Raw genomic sequence first — 18,984 nt, 5'->3', positions numbered from 1 at the left:
TGGACTAAATCTCCAAAACTGTAAACCAGCCCCAATTAAATTATTTCCTTTATAAGTGTTGCCATGGTCATGGTGTCTCTTCCCAGCAATAGAACATTGACTAAATTGCCAACATAGATTATATAATCAAGACATATGCCTGGGGAGAAAAGAGAAGTGGCTCAAAAAAAAAATAACCATTAATCAAGTAATCTTGAAATATCTTATGAAAGGGAGAAGTAATGCCTCATTGCATTGTTGTGTGCACTCCGTGCTGTTACAGTTAGTGTTTCAGACTTAACAGAATCTGGGATGACCATGTGGGAGATGGGTCTCAGGGCATGCCTGTAGGGGATGATCATGGTAGCATTAATTTGTGTGGGAAGCCTCATCTTAATTGTGGGCAGGACCATTGCTGGTCTGAAGACCCAGGACTGTATCAAATGGAGAAAGATTGCTGCTCACTCTTTTCTGGATTTATTATTTCCTGACTGTGAGTGTGATGTGACCAGCTCTTCCATGCTTCTGATGGGGAATGTACTGTGTATGTTTATCTTATTGATTGTTAAATAAAATACTGTTTGGCTAATGAGACAGCAATTTTGACTCCTAGATGGGACTAGGAGTCAAAGAGGATTCTGGGAAATGTAGTAGAGAAGTGCTGATCCAGGCAGGAAGTGACATAGCAAGGAGACTCATATTTAATGAAGGAGAAACAGGAAGTGTCCCTCTTTTCCCCTCCGCTCCTGCTCCAGTGGCACAATGTGATCCACCGGCAAGGAAGGACGCCAATAAGGCGTCCGATAAGATAAGTCTTGTAAAATATATAGGTTTATGATAGTTAAGACTGAGCTAACAGATGAGAATCCTAGTCATTGGCCAAGCAGCTTTGAACCTAATACAAGTTTCTGTGTATTCATTTGGGCCTAACTCAGGCAGGCGGCTGGTGTAAAGCTCACACGTGGCGGTGAGGCTCAGGCAGCTTTTGGCGGAAAGATTTATGGTAACATGCTTCCGCTGCCTGGACTTTACCACAATGGACTGTACTATGTGAGCTCACATAGCACCTTTATCCCTTCAGTTGACATGGCCTGAGTATTTTATCACAGCAAACCAAAAGAAACCAAGACACATGCGATACTGCAGCTGTAGGCTCATTGTTATTGACCAATACGTGTTCTTTTTCTTTGAAAGATTAATTGGGTGTGCAGATATTTTGCCTGTATGTACATGTATGTAAGTTACCACATTATTATTATATTAGCTGTCTAATGCTCAGATCCCTAACTTTACACTATCAGATGGAATAATGCAGTGGTAGGCTTGCGTTGTGCTAGCCTGTCTAAACGGGAGTTGTTTATTTCCAAGTCTGTATTGTGCTAAGCCAGAGTGAGCCACAAGAGCTCTTCTGCTCATTATTTGGATAGAGAGTTGGTGTAGAAGCCATTCTCCTGAAGACACTGGGAGCTGCCACTCACAGCTGCTGGCAAGATGCATGGTCACCTTTGTGACGCAAGGTCCCAGTTTATTCACCATGTAAATCAAAAGCAGCAGCAGGCCACTGCAGACTCTGAGCTGTCCTTTGGGCTCTCGGCTCATTTTTAGGGTTCCAAGGTGCCTTTCTTTGTTAGTTACTATTTCTGCATAATAAAGAACTCCAAACGACCAGTTTCAAATAAAATGTATTGTCTTTGGGCAGTTAGGAAAGTCATCAATGTGAGGACTTAGCTAGGGCTTCTGACAGAAAGTCTCAAATTTTTGGCAGTAACTATGCTAGAAAGTCCACAGCCAAGCTCACCCATGTGTTTGTTATTAGGTGACCCTCACTCCTCACCATCTGCAGGCCAGAGGTCTTGGTTCCTTGCCATGTGCAACACTCCATAGGGTTACCACAATGAGACAGGTGGTTTTTTTTTTGTTTGTTTGTTTTTTTTGTTTTTTTTTTCAAAATGATTGATGATGGAGGAGGGGGGAGAGAATAAAATAGGAGATACGGTTCCTTTTCTTTCATACCTCAATGTCAGAAATGACAAACTGTCACTTCAGCTCTTTCCTGTTGCTCCCATAAACTGATTTCAGTACAATGTACGAGAGTGCACCAAAGTGAAAGTGTCAAGGGTCATTGGAACTACCTCAAAGGCTTAGTACCAGCTCTCTCTCTGTCTCTCTCTCTCTCTGTCTCTCTCTCTCTCTCTCTCTCTCTCTCTCTCTCTCTGTGTGTGTGTGTGTGTGTGTGAGTGTGTGTGTGTATGTGTCTGTGTTTCTGTGTGTGTGTTTGTGTATGTTAATTTTGCAGCCTTGCCAAACTTACCTGGTCTCACTCTGCCCTATCTTCTTACATCATTGGTACATCTTGAATTTTTTGTCTTCTCAATTGACACTGGATACAGGTTAAGATTCTCCAGGAGAGGGAAAGAGAGACGTCTCGGTTGGACCTGATTCTTGGGAACAAAGGCAGAAGAAAGCATGGCTGCTCTGGAGGAGGCTAAGAGCAGCCATCAGAAGTATCTTTGTGAGCCAGCCAACCAGGAGCAGGAGAGAGAGCTCAGCACTAAGGGCACTCACTGCTGTTTCAAAGGACCCAGGTTTGATTCCCAGCACCCATGTCAGGCAGCTCACAACTCTCTCTAACTCCAGCCCCAGGGGATACAATGCTCTTTTCTGGTATCTGAGAGCGCCTGCAAATAAACAGTAGATAGGTACACACACACACACACACACACACACACACACACACACACACACACACGCAAGGTACCCGCACATGCACACACAAATAAAAATAAATCTTTCTTTTTTATTTAAATGAGAAAGCTCATCAAATTCGAGCCTTATTGAGGCCCTTACCACAGCTGCTTCCAAGTTTCTATTAAGTCCTCTAGCATTTTCTATTCATCCAGTTATATCATTTTCCTTAGTGAAAAAACAAAAAACAAACAAACAAACAAAAACCCTTCCTGCACCAATGTTACAAGATTTAGGATTTTCGGTCTATTGCCTATGTCAGTGGTTTGAGAAATGGTCTCATTACTCTATAGTTCGGACTAGCCTGGAACTTGGATCCTCGGGCCTCTACTTCCGGAGTGCGGGATTACAGGAATGTGTTGTTATGCACATTCTTAAGTGTGGTGCTGGGCACTGAGGAGAAAAGGGATATCTTTGGAGAGGAGTTCCTTGCCTTGTGTGATAAGAATTGGAACCACTGTGTGCAAACCTGGCTCAGTGAACCAGGAGGAAGTATGTGGGCTCATTTGGGGGAAGGAATCCCTGTCACTCATCTGTCCTCTGACTCAAAGTCATCATGTTGGGAGTGTTCCCAATGTGCCCAGTAGGTTCCCATGACAATTAAAAATCAATATCAACTTGACAGGATCTAGAATCACCTAGAAACATGTCTATGACTATGAGTGGTTATATTGATTAGGCTGATTGAGGTGGGAAGATCACCCTTACATATGGATGGCACCATTCCCTTGGCTTGCGTCTTGAACTGCATACGGAGAAAGCTAGCTGAGCAGAGCAATCCTCTCTGCTTCCCGACTATGGATGCAATGCAAGCAACTGCCTCGAGCTCCTACACCAGGATACCTCCACCACAGGGTACTGCACGCTCTAAGTATGAATCCAAATAAACCCTTTCTCCTTTAGTCTGCTTCTGTCAGCTTATCTTATCATAGCAACAGGAAAAGGAACTAAGACAGGCAGAAGCTGGGAGGGGCACAGCAGATGCTTTGCCCATGACCTTGATCTGGCCTGTGTATTGGGGCTGTGAATGACATATGTTGTACTTCTTTAAAAGATGTCTCCAAATCAGTGTTGTCAGGGAATCTGTGACATGCAGATGCATATAGAGCCCAGATGCATGGGTGTAGTCTTCTATTCATGAAGTCTCTTTCTCTATCATTAAGACTTTTGGTTGTAGAGAAACACCCCCATTGTTCTATAGAGTGTGGATTCCAGATTTCCAGATTTCCAGCTAGTCTGGAAACCTACTTACTGTAACTAGGAGACTCTTCAATACATAGATTGCATACAATTGATTAAAAAGAAAACACAGCAATAAAGAAAAGTAGTTCAAGACCAAGATCACTGTGGTGGTTTGAATAAGACCGCCCCCATAGGCTCACATATTTGAATGCTTAGTCGCCAGGGAGTGGAACCTGACTCTCACTTTCTGCCTATGGAACAGGATGTGGCTCTCAACTGCCATGCTCCCCACCATGGTGGTAATGGACTAAGCCTGAGACATAAGCCAGCCCCCAATTAGATGCTTTCTTTCATGAGTTGCCTTGATCATGGTGTCTCTTCACAGCAATAGAACAATGACTAAGACAATCCTGTACATTTTCCTTTCCTTCCCCCTGAAGCATCTGCAGAAGAATTTAAGCCATTTGCCTTATATTCTTCCTCTTGCTATGATTTTCAGAGACCTGCCATGTTACCAGCTCCAAACCAATCACAAGGTCGTCACATTAAGATATTTGTTAGACCCCCAAAAACTCAAGTATCCGGGGTCCCAGGCCACGTTCGAGGTCACCCCAATCACCAGGCGGATTCGAGAGCTTGCTGCAAACTGCACGAGGCTTTATTGTAATTTAACGAGCTAACCCCATGTTAGCTCGGGTCTTTCATCCACCCACCATGGCAGATGGCCAGAAAAGACGGCTCCTAGGGGCTCCCAAAAGATCTTATAGGGCAGCGTAAGGGGAGTGTCTAGGGGTACGCACAGGCTTATGATTGGTGTGCCTCCAGCCTTGGAGGGCTTGCGCTGTGTTGATTGGTCAACTGGTTGTTATGGCCCACAGGCCCTCCCAGGGTGGTTGCTATGCTCTCTACGTCATTGCTGTGCACTTGTCCGTAAAGCACACCCAGAGCCATAAAGCATAGCGCCACCAGCTAACTTCTGATTGGTTCCTTGTCACAAGACAGGAATCTGACTTTCTAGTGTCTAGGGCAAGGCCATAGAAGCACATGTTCGACCGTTATGGCTGCCAAAAGGGAAGCTGGTTCCTTCAATTATTTCCCTTAAGCAGCCGCTGAGAAGCTTGCCATTTTAGTCTTTGTCAGAGAGAGTGGGATTTTTGTTTTCTTTTCTATCTGTTTCTAAGCATGCTTCATGTTTTTCTTTTTGCCCAATGGTCTCTGGAAACAATTGTTGAGAAATAAATAAGCAAACCAAGGAACACGTGGAGAAGAAATAATGAGGAAAATATGTGAAAAATGAAGAGATCTTAGAAGGCAAGGCTGTGTTTAAATATAGACTACTGATTAAGCTTTTGGACAGACATTTGCTGGTTACTCAGATGTATCCAAAGACATCTTGAGTAAATATTGATTTCAGTTGACAAAGCCTGACATTTCCTGCAGCCTTCCTGATGCTGGTAAGACACACATTTCATTGTGTATGTGTGAGGACAGAGAGTGGCAACAAAGAGAACTCCAAACACTGTGTAGGAAAATAGAACCAAGCAAAAAGAAACACTGGGTACTAGTTATAAGAGGTTAGGACTTCCCCACCATGCAGTGGTGGCTAAGCCTGGGAACATTTAGAAAATACACATTCCTGCCCAGGTCCAGCTTTTGAAAGTTTGGAAACTTGGGTAAAGTTTCCTAGCACAACTACAACAGTTGACCCAGCATCTGTATCAGCAAGGCTGATGGCAGCCAAAGAAGGACTTAAGTGTGAAGGATGCATTAACCTCGTGTCCTACTCAAAGGAGGTCCTCCAAGGTGCAAGTCAAAGCACATGGCCATTGCATCCATTTCTTGCATAAGTGGTGGAATTATTCCCATGGCCTGCCAATTTGGCACCCATTTGGGGCATTAAATGCATTTAACGAGTCAGAAAAAAATCTGTTTTTTTTTTTCTAACATTTTAGTTACCAAAAGCAGACAATGCCCATAGCTCCTTATTGGAAACAGCCATGGTTGCTGTCATACTGGCAATAAAATATCAAGATACCTTGCATTTTCAGCATCTAAAGGTTCTTTTGAAAATCCAACAATTGATCACACTTGCTGATTACAGTTAAAATAATATACAAATCCCTGGAGTTAGCTGGACATGAGTTTGAACACAGGAACTTACTCTCGTGGCTATGACCATGGCCATAAGCCATTAATCTCTGTTCTTGTTCCTATTTTGTGGAGGTAACAGTAGCAACTATCATAGAGAGTGGCAGCTTGAATGAGATGCCCCCAACCATGGTCTGGGGCTAGGAGACTTTGTCAGTTGTTGATGCTGTTTGGGGAGGATTAGGAGGTGTGGCATTGTTGGAGAAAATATGTCACTTGCAGTGGACTTTGAGGTTTCAAAAGTAACACACCATTTCTAGTCAACTCACTCTTCTTCCTTCCTTCCTTCCTTCCTTCCTTCCTTCCTTTCTTTCTTTCTTTCTTTCTTTTTTCTTTCTTTCTTTTTTTGAGACAAGGTTTCTCTGTGTAGCTTTGGAGCCTGTCCTGGAACTCTGTAGACCAGGCTGGCCTCGAACTCACAGAGATCAGCCTGCTGAGGGTGAAAAGTTGCGTGCTAGGTTTTGAGTAGGAATGTGGGAGGTAGGTCAGTAGGTTAGAGTTGATTGCAGGTAGACTCCTTCTGCCCTTGGAGAGAGGTGGCTTGCAAGTAGGGAGTTTGTGTCCAGGTCAACAATACAATCCAGGTATTAACCACTGAGGAAAATGGAAACCTTTATTGTCACAACCTCAACTCAAGACAAGCCACTAACTCTTTGGACCTGCTTTGAAATGCCTTTTAAAGTGATACCTGCTCATGGCACTGTCTGGCTCCCCGGCATTAGTCTGGGTCCTTACCTATGCTAGTAGTGGCCAGTGATGTCAGTGTGTTGACAACTCTCAACTCTGTGAGGAGGAAGGATGGTATGGGGAGGTGTTTAGTAGAGAGGGAAAATGATGGCCTCTCACTGGGACTCCCAATCTCTACAGTTCCTCACCCTCCAGGTCTTGGGAAGGTTAGAAGAACTTTACGTCCAGCAGTTGGCTCCCAGAGTCTTCACAGATGTCTTGTACACATTGAAATGTTCATTCATTTGTGCTGTAAGACACAGAAATAGAAGGCTGATGAAGAAGCAATAAGAATGGAGATTCAACAGGCAAAGACCTGGCCAAATTATGGACTCCAATATCAGAGGTCAGAGAAAGGACTGTAGAAATGTTTATTTCTTTTACAAACTCATTTTGGAAACCACCTGAATGGTTAGCCTCCTAGAAACCAAAGATGCATGGCATTGGATCCTCCAGCCAATGACTTAGATATCTTTGCTGCAATTCATACAAACAGTGCACATGCCTTAATCAAATCATACATGTACTCAGAGTTCTGCCACTTAAAGAACTTGTCCTTAAACAATTTATCTGTCAAGCACACACATAGATACGCATGCATTGTGCACACACACAATGCGTGTATCGTAGCTTAGAACTCGACGCAGCTGTGGCTTGCTAGCTCGCTCAGGACATTTGCCATTTACTAAAACTCTTCTATCCTTTCCAGTGACTTAATGGCTAAAAGCCGTTGCCCTAAATATCTGCCTAATTTTCAGACAGGAAGACACCAGTTCCTTGTCAGACACCCTACATACACAATGAGCTACTGTCAATGAGATTTCTGACATGCACAATGTCTGGCGAAAGTGGTTTATTTTTAACCATATGAGAGGGAGGAGAAGAAGAACTCTCTGGCCTCTCCCCGGATGTCTGTGTGGGATATTGTTGGTCTGTTTTGAAGGACTCAATGAGTGGGTGAAATAGGGAGGGGAAGTAGACTGTTCAAGGCAAAGGGTTACTGGGGGAAGGGGAATTTGCCAGATTCAGCTGGGAGAAAGAAGCTCAGATCAAAGAACTGCTTAGCTGAAGCTAACAGATCAACCAAACAACAAAGAGCCTGTTGCTTTAATTATCCACCTCATCTCACCAGATCCCAATTTTGCTTGGTCAGCGGGATTCTCACCCACATATGTGGAGGCACCACCCCAATTTGCATGAAGAGCCATCTGCTTACTCTGCATCTGGAGCAGGCTGACTGGGACCGGCCTTGTCTGAATGTTTTTCTGGGCATCTTGAACTTAACTAGTCCTTTAACTGTCCTACCTCAAGGCGCCTTCTCCAGGGGCTTTCTTTTCTAGAATAGTACCACCCCAGGGAGATATAAATGCTGCCAGAGCAGAGATGGGGCCCTTCAGGAACATCTCTGGAAGGCAGAGCCACCTTGAGCAATGCTAAAGAGAGGAGGAATAATTACCCCTTTCATGAGATAAGGTTCTTTTCCTTACCAGAGTCCAGAATGTGCCTCCCTGCCCCATGCTGTGGCAAGGCAACCTGTAGGACTGCCCATTTCTCTCAATTACCTGGGAAAGCACTCCCCACCACAGAGCTGCTGTCTACCATGACCTTCCTGCTGGTGGCTTTACTCAATGGCTAACTTTCCCTTACACTTATCCCATGAACATCTGAGAACCACACGAGAAAAAAGGCCAGTCCTGGTAGCATACGCCTGGAATCCAAGCTCTGGAGAGGTGGAAGGAAACAGATCCCTGTGAGTTGCTGGCCAGTCCCTCAGGTCTACTTGGTGAGTGTTAGACCCCCGAAAACTCAAGTATCCGGGGTCCCAGGCCACGTTCACGGTCACCCCAATCACCAGGCGGATTCGAGAGCTTGCTGCAAACTGCACGAGGCTTTATTGTAATTTAACGAGCTAACCCCATGTTAGCTCGGGTCTTTCACCCATCCACCATGGCGGATGGCTAGAAAACACGGCTCCTAGGGCTCCCGAGAGATCTTATAGGGCAGCGTAAGGGGAGTGTCTAGGGGTACGCACAGGCTCATGATTGGTGTGCCTCCAGGCTTGGAGGGCTTGCCCTGTGTTGATTGGTCAACTGGTTGTTATGGCCCATAGGCCCTCCCAGGGTGGTTACTATACTTTGTGCGTCATTGCTGTGCGCTTGTCCATAAAGCACATCCAGGGTCGTAAAGCATAGCGCCACCAGCTAACTTCTGATTGGTTCCTTGTCACGAGACAGGCATCTGACTTTCTAGTGTCTAGGACAAGGTCATAGAAGCACTTGTTCTGCCGTTATGGCTGCCAAAAGGGAAGCTGGTCCCTTCAGTGAGTTCCAAGGGCAGTTCCTGAAGAATGACACGTGAGGTTTCCCTCTGGCTTCCTGAACACACACACACACACACACACACACACACACACACAGGCAGCCTGTGAAGAATATCGAGAGCAGTGGGATGGGACTCTGTGCACAAAGAGAGATAAATATAACAAAATTCTTGCTAAAGTTATTATCCCATTTCCATCCAAATGCTTATTCATTCCACCATCGACATTGAGACAAATAGGTCCTACAGGAGAACTCCATACTTAAATCCATGCCTACAAAAGATAGAGTCTGATCCTTTAAAGGTGTCATACGACCCCATACAAGTCATAACAATGGCGCCGTTATGGCTTAGGAAGGGCTAGGCTTCGTGGTATGCACTTTGGCAAACATCTTCTTGTTCTTCCAAACAGTCCTCCCAGATCTGTATTTTATGTCCATTTTCCTGACAAGGTAACTGAAAAATAAGGTAATAGATATGATTTGTTTTGCTCGGCTCTGCTTTCCTTCCTCAGAGGATCAACCTTTCTCCTGGTCAGTAAATCTCAGCTCTGTCCAATCACAGCCCACAAAGTGCTGCACATATCCTAGCTGGCCAGTCAAGATCTCTGGTCTGAAAACTTGCATTCTGTGTGGAGATTGCAGGCCAGAACTCAAAAGTCATCAAGAGTAGGGTTGTCTAAGTGTCCTAAAGAAACAGAACGCTGAACATCCTGCCAAGATCTCTGGAGTGGCCAGGCTTTCAGCTCTTCTTTTCATTCTTTGAATGACACTGTTTTCTTTATAAAAATACCCTTCCCCTGCCCCTGTAGAGTTTATGTTGGCAAGAGCGAATTTGTACTCCTTGTAGCTCAAATGGGTTCTGCCATGGCTTAGAGCCCAAAAGGGGTAAAGATAGGACTTTAACTCAGGGCTACATGGTTTTGACATCCCGCCAGTAACTGTGAGTCATACATGGTGATTCATTTGCCCCTTTGCTTTAGTTTGGGGGCTCTCATGATCTTGGAGCGATAGATTTTGTCATGTTTTTGCTTTGCAGCTGAAGGCTTTGGCTAACTTCTGACCAGTACAACATATCCACTAATTAGGGTTGTTCTGCTTTGTTTGTGAAGCTGGGGAAGGAACCCATGACCTTGACCATGGAAGTAGACTTTTCACCACTGAGTTACAACCTCCCATTGGCTTGTTTCTGATAACACATTAATATCACACACCCTCTGATATCAGGCAAGTTACGTCATGAGTCTACATGTCTGCCACCTCCTGAACCTGTGGCAGAGAAACATCACCTGGCTGGAGACTGTCTTATGAAGAGGAAGGCTTCCAGGGACAGGCAGGTCCTGCTTGTGCTGTGCATAGGTGATGGATGAGATGGCTGAGTGAAGTTAGACTTGTGAGAACAGCAAGACTGCTCAAAAGCTAAGTGACGATGATCCAGAACCCTGCACCTAAAGACAGTAGATAAATGAACTCAGAGTACTTAGAACTTGGAGGTGTTCACACTCTGGCACAGAACTCTTTCAAACAAGCACCCTCAACAAAGTGCTCCTGTAGATGACAAACAGCAAACCATCCTTAGGTTATAAATTACAGTCTAAAACAGTAACATGTAAAGGATATAATGAAAAGCTCAAACATTTTACCATGTTTTAGTTTCTATCTGTATGATTATTTTGTGCCTCTCCTGAGATTACCAGGCCCATTTTGGGACACCATTAAATTAGGGGCCAGGAGAAAGATCCCTGAAGTGACTCAGATAAGTTCCCTCTGGATTTTTACCAAAGGACTTTTGAAGGCCTTCCTCCATGCCTGAAGTCAGGGAATAGAAATAGTTTTCAGAATACCGATTGTTCATTTATATATCCTCCCCCCCCCATTGGATTATGACCTTCTTTTTGAGTAGGAGAGACAAGGTCTTACTGCAGAGCTCATACTGGCCTTGAGTCCACTATGAGGCCTTGTGTCCCTCCCTTCCGTGTTAGAATCTGAAATGTCCCCATCAGACTCCAGCTTTGAACACTGAAGGACTTGGAACCTTGAAGATGGAGAGCCTTTAGGGTTGGAACCTTCCTGGTAGGAGGAACGACGTCACCAGGAGGGGGTCTTTGAAGGTTTCCTCTGCCTCTGGTGCTAGCCCCTGTTCTGTCTGCTTCCTGGTACACTTGGTGGGGTTAGGGCCCCTTCATGGTATCCCTGCCACTTGCAGACACAGCTGTTCCCCCATAATGATGGGCTGAGACCCTTGAAACCCGTGATTCAAAAGCAGTCTTTGCCTCCTTAGGCTGACTCCGCCACAGGCTTGGTCACGTCACAGTGCCTCAAAAGTTAATGCATACACAGCCTCAGCCTCCAGGGTGCTTGGATTAAAAACATGCCACCACACCTGGCACTGAGCTGCGACAATCTCAAGGTTGAGGATTCCATCCCATTTATCTTTGCATGTCCCAGTATGGCTCCATTAAGCCATCACTCAATTTAATAGGGTACCGCTTCCCATAAAACCTTCCTTTCTGGGTGGCCAGGCCAGGCTCCATTCTTCATCACCAACCAGGCTAGGTCTCCCCTGGGACAGTACAGCCCAGGCCCTTGGGAGCAGTGGCTGAGCGTCCCAAGCCTGACAGCTTTGCTCTTAGTCCAGTCTTATTAATCAACAGCAATTTATCTGTACATTTTAAGCACCAACAACTGTGAAGAATTGAATACTGAGAAATCAGCCGTAGGTCTACGTTCAATGTCAAAGGCTTTGAAGCTGTGTCTGCCACTCAGGGCGGTCGCTGGGGGTGCCATGGTGAGGTTTGCAGTGTGAGTTTGCTGAGTCTGGTTTGCTGAGGTTGCTTTCCCCATAGCTCTTACAAAGCTAAGCTGTGAGGCAGATGGATCCCACCATGGTGAATACACAGTTCCCACGACCATAGCTCTCAGGTCTTGAGGCACTTCAGCTTTGCCATGAAGATCTGTAATTACGCACAGGTCAGAAAATAGCACATGTGTTTCTGGGTCTCTCTAATCCCCCGGCTGTAGATTATCAGGGCCGACAGGGGCCAGGGCTGCTGCTCACATTTTTGTGAGATTATGCAATTTGGTCTTCCTTGAAAGTCCCTTGAGAAGCCTGGGAAAATTTACAATTTCAACCTTTTTCCTTTCCTGAGAAGGAAGTAGAGTTCCATTCTTTTGCCTGGCCATCCCCCCCACCCCACCCCCACAAGAGTCCTGTAGAGGAATAACTCACAGAGTGAGGACAACTGGGAGGGAAAAGCCGATAGGATTCCCAGGGCTGGAGAGCTGTAATCTGTCCGACTTCACGGACTGTGCCCCCTCACATTTGCAAATGATGAAATAAAGGACTAGGAGACCACATCCCCTCTCTGGTGACAGACAGGAAGAGACGCAGCAGGAAGAAGAGCCAGAAAGATAGAGTACATGGAGAGATTACAGAACTGAAAACTGTGTTGTGATTCCCAAATGAATAGGGTATTTCTTCTGTGATGGGGCTACTTCTGTGGAAGGGCAGAGCGTCAGGACGAAATCCAGAATTCTCTCTCAGGGAGGTAGAGCCCTCAGACAGACTGACCTCGAGGACACATTCAAGTCCTCTCCGCCTTTGCAGAAATGCTGCCTCAGCTGTTTGTGGCGGGCACTTTCAGATGCAAATGAAAAAGTTGGTCCCTCCATGCTAATCTGCGCTCGAGGGCCCAGGAGAGGCTTGGCCGGAACAGCAGTACTTACAGCCCCGCAACAGGGTGGTGTCATATCACAACGTGGCTGCACTTTAAAAGAAAGAAAGAAAAAAAAAAAAAACTGAGGAAAAAAAAAAAAAAAAAGAAGAAGAAAGTCTTAATAGCATTTCCTGCTCCGAAGGGGCCGATCAGTTACGGACTTTCTTTGGCCTCCACACTATTCATGAGAAAATCATCCAAATGGAACACCACCACCCTACATCCCAGTCTGAAGTTCCCTAAGGAATTCACTGTGCAAAAGTACAAGGGGGTACTTTTCCAGGGTTGGAACCCCTGCCCCCGCCTTTTGTAAATCGGTGAACAAAAATATTGCTGTCACATTTGTGCTAGTGAGCGTTTCGCTGCTTTTGGCCCTGGAGCCGCTTGTACTGGTCTCCCTGAGCTCAGAAGAGAACACGTGGGCCTGGCTGTGCTTTCAAATTCACTGCTTTAGCTCGATTTGCTTCTGACCTGGAAGGATTTGCCACATGAGATTGAGTGATCTTCAGGGCTGTCAGCAAAACAACATCCCTCCTTTGTGAAGGGGTGACAGGCATACAAAGAGGGCAGCCTATTTCATCTGCTCATGCTGGCTGCCAACATTTTCCCACAGGACGTATGCTAATTGAAAAAAAGTATATGACAGCATGCTGAATGGGGAGAGGCTCTGCCTAAATTCCACCACTCACTAGAGGTGATCACGATGCTGACTTTCGGAGGTTCTCTTGTTTATCTTTTTTCTGAATATGAATTTTATTTTTGAGTAAAAAAAGAACTCTGTGTATGTGTGTGTGTGTGTGTGTCTGTGTGTGGTGTTTGTGTGTGTGTGTGGTGTTTGTGTGTGTGTGTGTGTGTGTGTGTGTGTGGTGTGTTGTGTGTGTGTGTGTGTGTGTGTGTGTGTGTGTGTGTGTGTGTGTGTGTGTGTGTGTGTGTGTGTGTGTGTGTGTGTGTGTGTGTGTGTGTGTGTGTGTGTGTGTGTGTGTGTGTGTGTGTGTGTGTGTGTGTGTGTGTGTGTGTGTGTGTGTGTGTGTGTGTGTGTGTGTGTGTGTGTGTGTGTGTGTGTGTGTGTGTGTGTGTGTGTGTGTGTGTGTGTGTGTGTGTGTGTGTGTGTGTGTGTGTGTGTGTGTGTGTGTGTGTGTGTGTGTGTGTGTGGTGTGTGTGTGTGTGTGTGTGTGTGTGTGTGTGTGTGTGTGTGTGTGTGTGTGTGTGTGTGTGTGTGTGTGTGTGTGTGTGTGTGTGTGTGTGTGTGTGTGTGTGTGTGTGTGTGTGTGTGTGTGTGTGTGTGTGTGTGTGTGTGTGTGTGTGTGTGTGTGTGTGTGTGTGTGTGTGTGTGTGTGTGTGTGTGTGTGTGTGTGTTGTGTGTGTGTGTGTGTGTGTGTGTGTGTCTTCCTTTACCACTTTCTTTTTTTCATCTCCCTCCTCCTCCCCCACTTCCGGCCCCACTCCCCATTCCATGTTGGAGTTACAGAAGGAATACTACCATACCTGGCTTTTTATATGGGTGCTGGACATTTGAACCCTGTCTTCATACTTCCTCAGCAAGCACTTTACCCAATTAAGCCATCTCTGTATCTCTGTATCATATATATATATATATATATATATATATATATATATATATAGTTTATATATAGTTTATATTAAGTTTACTAAGTAAAATTTCCTGCATATTTTTCATGTCAGATATTTTCCTGAAAATTCATTTTTTAAATGTTTCTTTTTATCTTATGAGTAATCCCCTATTCTGAGAACATTTGAAAAAGTTCTCCATTAGGAAAAACATCTTTCTTTAAAAAATCAGTATTTTGAACACTGTGTTAATTTACTTGCAGTAGAATTGCTATTCCAAAGATAAAAACTAATTCTACGTCTTTGATTTATCTGCAGATGCCTTAGCCCAAAATACTGCAAGCCAAATGTGTCTTCCCTTCTTTTTAGTTTACATTTATGGATAATAGTGAGCATTAGAGCTTCCACCCACCACTCTATTTGTAAGAATTCTCATTTGTGAACATTATTGTTCAGAATTCCCCAAACAGCATGTGAAGAACTAGATATGTTCCATATTGATGTCTTAGAACTCTTTACATATTATATTCTAGAAGACAATTCTCTGTACACTGTGATTATTTCCCCCCAGTTTGCTATTTCATTTTTTTGATCATGTTTGTTGCACAAGGCATATAAAGTTTTCTTGGAGCTGAAGAGATGATTTAGCAATTTATAGCACTTGTTCTTGCACAAGATCAGGGTTCGATTCCCAGCACTCATATGGCAGCTCACAACTGTCCATAACTCCAGTTCCAGGAGATCCAGAGCCTTCTGCTATGCCCCGGGGCACAGGCACATTCTTGCTGCATACATGCAAGCAAAACACTCATCTACATAAATAAATATGAAATTAAAAGCAATAAGTTTTCTTTTTTTTCTTCCTTTTTTTGGTTTTTGTCTTTTGGGGTTTTTGTTGTTGATGTTTTATGTTTTTGAGACAGGGTTTTTCTTCGGCCCTGACTGTCCTGGAGCTCACTCTGTAGACCAGACTGGCCTCAAACTTGGAAATCCAACTGTGTCTGCCTCCCAAGTGCTCAGATTAAAGGCATGGACCTCCTGGCAAGTCTTTTTATATTAACAAAAAAATAAAATACAGAGTAACAGTAAGTTCAATGAACTACAGTGACCTAGTTATCACGTTTGAAAAGAAGTGAGACATTTAATTATTAATTATTTTGAGTCATTTCAGCATGTATTTTCTTCTGTGGTTTTATCTTGTTATTTTGGGGGTTACCTTTATTACTCTATAATGACTTGCATCTCTTCAGTTCCCTTTTCTTAGCATGTATCTTAGTTATGGTCTATAGCTGTGACAAAATACCGTGACCAAAGAGCAAGTTGGGGAAGAAAGGGTTGGCTCACACTTCCAGATCATCTTCCATCACTGAAGGAAGTCAAGGTAGGAACTCAAGGAGGCAGGAACCTGAAGACAGGAGCTGTTACAGAGGCCATGGAGGAGTGCTGCTTACTTGCTTGACTCCCCTGGCTTGTTCAGTCTGCTTTCTTATAGAACCCAGGACCACCAACCCGGGGATGGCCCCACCCACAATGGGCTGGACCTTCCCCTATTGATCACTAATTGAAAAAATACCTTAGAGCTAGATCTCTTGGAAGCATTTCCCCAACTAAGGCTCCTTCCTCTCTGATGAATCTAGAGTGTGCCAAGTTGACCTACAAAACCAGGCAGCATAGTGTATAAATCTTTGTTTCATCTGCAATAGTTTTTGGCCTATGCTATAAGGTAAAGATGTAACTTGATATCTTTTACAATTCTTTGTTTTGCTCAATCTATTTTTTATTTAAAAAATATACATATCCTGGGTCTCATTTGGTTGGTTGAGATTGAATAGAAGAGACAGGCAGGCAACACACCACAGGGTCTGAGTAGAGACTGGGCCTGAGTGGCAGAGTGAGCATCCTTTCTTACACATTTTAGAGGAAGGGGAGGTTCTATACCTACCATGTGATTGAGACCACATGTCTGAGTCAGGTTGTCTGTATGTAGATCAACAACGACAAAGGCTTTGAGAGCTCAAATCTAGAAAAGCAAATTAAGGGAAGAGCTCTACAACATGCTTGTCCACACTAACAGAGGGGTCCAGCAGTGTGTGTGTGTGGGGGGGGATGATGGGGCAGCCCATAGATGCCATGGAGTGAGCAGGCCTTTCACACTCATTTTCAGCCCTCTGCTCTTTGCCGTTCCCCCACCCCCCCCCCACACACACGGTCCTGCCATTCCTGGGAGGTGAAAACACCATCAGTGATGAGAGGGCAGTCATCTGCACGCTGTAAAACTGCATGTGTGAGTCACGCAAAGGGCTCGGGGACGCAGCTTTCGTGCAGTGTCACCTAGGCTGGAGTGAGCTTGTCAGGGACATAGTAGCCTTTGAGCTGCCCCTACTCTGTTCAGAATATTTGTCAAAGGTGCATTGCATTTGTTTAGTTTTGTAAAGATGTGTTGCTGTTTTACCATGCCTGCCTAAGGCACCTGATTGGTGTAATAAAAAGCTGACCAGCTAGCCAATAGCGAGGGAGGAGGTATAGGTGGAGCTTCTGGGCAGGGAGAGTAAGGAGGAGGAGGAATTTAGGCTCAGAAAAGGGAAGAAAAAAAAAGACGCCAGGGAGATGCAAGGGGACAGACAGACAGACACAGAGGAAGCAGGAAAGTAGGACATACAGAATGAAAGAAAGATTTAAAAAAAAACCCTAAGGCAAAATATAGATGAATAGAAACAGGTTAAATTAAGTAAAAGAGCTAGTGGGACAAGCCTAAGCTAAGGCCAAGCTTTCACACTTCCTAATAAGTCTCTGTGTCTTTGTTTGGAAGGAGGTTGGTGGCCCAGAGAAAAAGCCAACTACACTGTTCCTATGAGCAACTCCAGTAAGCAAGCTGGGTTCATCACAGCTTTGCACAAATTTTTCCTGTGATATGTTGTGGGTTCCTTTCTGGACTCTCTCTCTCTCTCTCTCTCTCTCTCTCTCTCTCTCTCTCTCTGTGTGTGTGTGTGTGTGTGTGTGTGTACATTGTGTGTGCATTGTGTGTGCATTGTGTGTCCACGGACAACAGGAAAGAGTCAGGACAGGCTAAATGCAAATCATCACTCTGCTTCAATGTCTACTTAGACTTGTCACTGCCCGTCTTTTCTCTGTTATGGATAATCAGTAATTCTTAGAATTATATCTTTGTAGTGAAAGGCAAGTACCTGATGCCAGCATTTTTAAGCAACTCCACGTTCTCATACAAAATTTATTCGAATAACCTAAAATGTGTGTGCCTGCATGTGTGGAGATCCATGCATGCATGTCTGTAGACACCCAGTCATGGCAAGTTCCTTTTATTTTAGCATAATTTGTATCCTTATGGAAACAAGATGGGGAAAGTGCAAATACGCCTCTCACCAATTCGTGTTTGATAACTGTTCTAGTTCCATTCTGTTGCTGTGATAAAAACACTCTGGGCAGAAGCAGCTTAGGTGAGAAAAAGATTCATTTCATGGAGGAACACTGCTTGCTGACTCCATCTCATGTTCATGATTTGCTAAGCTTTGTTTTTTTTTTTTTAAACTGATGTGTGTATGTATGCACGTGCACCTGTGTGTGCACAAGTGTGTGTGTGTGTGTGTGTGTGTGTGTGAGAGTGAGAGAGAGAGAGAGAGAGAGAGAGAGAATACATATGCACCACATGTATGCCGGTGCCTGCTGAGGCCACAGGGCATTGGACCCCCTGATCCTGGAGTTACAGGCAGTTGTGAGTCACCATGTGAGTACTTGGAACCAAATCTGGGTCCTCTGCAAGAGCACCAAGTGCTCTTAACCATAGAGACATCTATCCAGCCCTCTTAGCTAGATTTCTTATACAGCCCAGACCACCTGTCTGGGGAATTGTGCCACCCACAGTGTGCTGGACCCTCTACAGCCACCAAGCCAACCCCACGGACTCATCTGTACAGGTTGAGCAGATTTGGCAATTTCTCAATATAGACTCCCTTCTCAGGTGACTCTGGACTGTGTCAAGCCAAGTGTTAATGCCAACTAGGACGTCATGTAGAACTGGCCTGCAGACTCGTGTTGAATAGTAAAACAAAACCCCCACTTCCAGCAAGCAGGCTGGATTTACTGGCAGGGTTCTAGTTAAGTGCATCTGGTCTAACCGTTCACGGGAATGAACTATTTGTGCTCCTTTGTTCCATGTCCTAGACCTGGGTTTTACCCAGTACTGAGGGGAGGGGACTGTGGAGGGATGTCTGTGCCACTAATCAGTGTGTGGCATGGCCTCAAAGGAGAAGAAATGAACAAAGAGAAAAGGCCTCCAAGACTGAACTTTAGTGTCCTCAACATCTCATCTCTAGACCTGCGTGATTAGTCAGCACTTCCAAGGGCAGGGGGAGAATTCTGTCCTCCCTTGACAGCACGCTGCCCTGGAAGGAAAGTAGAACAGAGATGCACTCCACAATAGTTGGCACACGCCATCTCCATCCGTAGCCTCGGGAGCTCTGTAGCCATCCATAGAGAAAGCTCCGGGAATGCTCAGGGTCTTAGACTTTCTTCCACACAGCAGCTGGGTCCTCCTTTGGCCTTGGTAGCTTTAAATCTAACTTCACATAGGCCCTCAGTGCAGG

Source organism: Cricetulus griseus, chromosome 5 (genome assembly GCF_003668045.3).
Source record: "Cricetulus griseus strain 17A/GY chromosome 5, alternate assembly CriGri-PICRH-1.0, whole genome shotgun sequence".
In the NCBI taxonomy this organism is placed as follows: Eukaryota; Metazoa; Chordata; class Mammalia; order Rodentia; family Cricetidae; genus Cricetulus; species Cricetulus griseus.
Note: the sequence above shows the minus strand (reverse complement) of the source record.